Genomic DNA, 3,386 nt, shown 5'->3' with positions numbered 1-3,386 from the left:
GTAGGGGAGGAGGAGGAGGAGGTGTAGGCGTGCTCACCTCGGGCGCCGACGGAGTTAGGGAGCAGGAGGAGGCAGAGCGGCCGAGGGAGGGGGCGCGCGGCGTTGAGGTCGGGGTCGGGGTCAGAGGGTACCAGACGACGACGGAGGGAAGCAGACGGCGTGCGAAGGGCGACGACAGCGACAACTGTGGGGATTTGGGGGAGAAGTGGCCCGGGGGGGACCGCGCGGGGGTTAAGTCAAACGTAGCGGTAGCGCTGGTCGAGAAAAGCGCTATAGCTAAGTTAGCTATAGCGCTGGTACAAAAAACACACTACTGCTATATGAAGTAGCTATAGTGCTTGTTGGGTACAGACGCTACTGCTATGCATTTCTCCTTTAATTTTCTTTTTTTATTTTTCTTTACATTTTCTTTTTTCCTTTCTTCTTTTTCTATTTCTTTCATTTTCTATTTGTTTTTCATTTTATTCTATTTTCATTAGCAGTAGTGCTGTCCACAGAAACGCGCTGCTACAACGATCTTAGCGGCACGTGTTTTGCCCAACAATGCTACTACTATTTCTAGCCTGCCGGCAATAGTGTGGGTATTATATAGTAGTAGCGCTCTTTCATCCTGACGCGCTACTGCTATGTAGATACCAGTAACAATGCACTACTGCTAAGTAATAGTAGGGCTTCTTTTTAATAAGTGCTACTGATAAGTTTCTGTGTATAAGGTTGTCCCTAATAGTGATACTTGCCACGATGTGTGTCTCTCTGTGCGTGCGTGTGTGTGAATTCCATTTTGAAGAGTAGAAATCGAGTTTGATTCTTTGATCATGAAAACTTCTGAGTAAAATCCCATTGATTACAAAGTTTGGCTGTTGACCATGAATTTTATTTGCAGAGTAGAAACCCCTCGACTAAAAATTCGACTGGCCTTGATATTCAATTTGAATATCCATCCCTCGGTTAACTAAGATACACACACAGAACACACTATGGATTGGGCTTACTGATCAACGGTGATTTCTGCGGGATTCATCATTTTCTCTGTCTGGTTCACTTGGACTATCTTCACCCGCCAAAAAAAAGGTTAATTTGGGCTATCTGGAAACATTCGCAGAAAAAAAAGGACTAATCCGACTACACACCTGCACACAACCAGATGCGCACCACCTGATTTAAACAATAAATTAGTATTTTGCATCATCAACCATACAAAAGTTCATCATGTCCTGGTGTTTGGTGATTTGTGAGACTCCACTTTTTGCTAAAAACAAAGTTTTTTGTTGGATCAAAAGCAAACACAAATGATAAGTGCCATATGTGTGACACGAAGTAACACCGCGATGACATTTTTTACAACTAAATTACCATTAAAAAAACCCAAAAAAACTGAAGCAATTCCGCCCCGATGTTTCTTGATGGCAATTTTAGTTATCCGGGATGACAACTTTAGTTGTGAAGCATGACAACTTTCTATTTGGATGGCAAGTTCTTGTTTTTTCGAGGGTCTGCTTTTTTTTTGGATGGCAACTTTAGTGTAGAAAACATCAGGGTGGTGTTACTTCATGCCACACGTGTGACACTTATCAGATTGAAAAATGAAGTAGTAGGAGTACCAAGTTAAGTGTGAGCAAACAGTGATCCCAGCGGCAGAGGGAGTATATGCACAAGACGGCCCAATGTAACGCATGCAGCGAGGCCTGGTGGCAATTCGGCCCGCTGAAACATACGAGAGCAGCTCAGCCGAGTGGTCACCCTAAAAAAAACTCAGCCAAGTGGCACATAAACAGAAAATCAAACAAGTGGCTCATAAACATCACATGACGCAGGAGGTTGTAGGAACACACTCAAACATCACATGACTAGTAGTAATACTTACTCCCTCCGTCCGGAAATACTTGTCATCATAATGGATAAAAGAGGATGTATCTAGATGTATTTTAATTCTAGATACATATTTTTTTATCCATTTTGATGACAAGTATTTTCGGACGGAGGGAGTACTATACTACTCTACTACTACTTGGTAAGATCTACGAGTCTGATGTTCATTGTTCGTTGCAGCAGCAAAAGTACAGTAAATACAAGAGAAGACATCTTGAAGAAGTGGCAGCTCCAACTACGAAAAGCCAGGCCAAATATGTATTTTAGTCCTACAGAAGTAAATCATATAGTCTTTGTTAGAGAGCACATATAATTTGGTTACCATAAATGGAGAAGATATCATGTTATGCACAATTACCACTTGTTCAGGTTATAATCTTCCTTCGAAGTATCTCTTATACTCTCCTGTGCATTCTTGAGGAAAAAAAATACATTACCAAATATGTACAGATTTAAGTGCAATGAGAGCACACATATAACTTGGTTGCCATAAACAGAGAAGATATCAAATTAGGCGCAATTACAAACAAATATTAGGATAGTATACCTCAGTAATCACTCCTATAGGTTTGACAATGTCTATCTTCTTTCTGATATACCCATCATAGAATATGGGTTTTATCCTCTGAATAAATAAATGATTTTCGCTTAGCATAATAGTATCTTTGAAATAGGCATGTACTCCCTCCGTCCCGAATTAATTGTCTTCGATTTGTCTAGATACGGATATATCTAGACACGCTTTAGTGTTATAGGTACGTCCGTATCCTGACACATCAAAGACAACTAATTTGGGACCGAGGTAATATATAGCAAGGTGCAATTTCATTCAAACACATTACCAGCTTTTTAACTGCCTCTGCAATCAACGCATGAGCTTCATCCACTGGTACCTAAGGCAGTCAGATGTGAAATAAAATCAAATATAAGAACATATAATCCACTGGATCGATCCCACATGCATATCATAGTACTTACTTCCTTGGTAATGCCTGCCCCTGCCGTGCAACGAAGAAACTGAAAAGATAGAGGAAAGAAGAAAAGGAGATAAGCATGCATGTTACGAATTCTAAACTTGAAAATTGTCAGTGAAGAAGAGCCTACCGCCGTTTTCATCACGGAACAGTCATCCTCTATGGCATATTTTATGCTCTCTTGCAGTGAAGGGCACTTGTTCAACTCATAGACTTGCTTCAAAGCATCTCTGAAACTCTTCTGTGCATTGTTGAGGAAAAAAAGTACATTGCCAAGCATATTCAGAGTTTATTAACACCAGGAATTAATCAGAATTACATGGATAATCAACACATGTGCAGAAGAATGGGTTACAGTGCCAAATGTTAACCTTTTGTTGAGTGACCCGCTTCCAAATATCAAAATAGAGATCATCGGACCCATTACACCAAGTAGCCTCGAAGCTCATGTAAGTAAAACAATCCTGCATCAAAAGAACGGAACTGTCAGATGCAAACCACAAAAAAAAAACTAGTGATTATGATAGGGATCATACATCGAAG

At 40.6% G+C, this 3,386-nt stretch overlaps 1 long non-coding RNA gene across 1 annotated transcript; it reads right to left on the bottom strand.

The window, feature by feature from the left end:
- Window positions 1-2,416: 2,416 nt before the first annotated feature.
- Window positions 2,417-3,086, bottom strand: LOC123041943 (uncharacterized). Its single transcript, XR_006418672.1, has 4 exons — window positions 2,974-3,086; window positions 2,848-2,886; window positions 2,712-2,762; window positions 2,417-2,494 (listed from the first exon to the last, which is right to left on the bottom strand). It is a non-coding gene; the product is annotated as an uncharacterized lncRNA (long non-coding RNA).
- Window positions 3,087-3,386: the final 300 nt, after the last annotated feature.

The sequence above is a fragment of the Triticum aestivum genome, chromosome 2B (assembly GCF_018294505.1).
Source record: "Triticum aestivum cultivar Chinese Spring chromosome 2B, IWGSC CS RefSeq v2.1, whole genome shotgun sequence".
NCBI lineage: Eukaryota > Viridiplantae > Streptophyta > Magnoliopsida > Poales > Poaceae > Triticum > Triticum aestivum.
The sequence above is the reverse complement of the archived record's forward strand: the minus strand, read 5'-3'. Positions and strand labels throughout refer to the sequence as shown.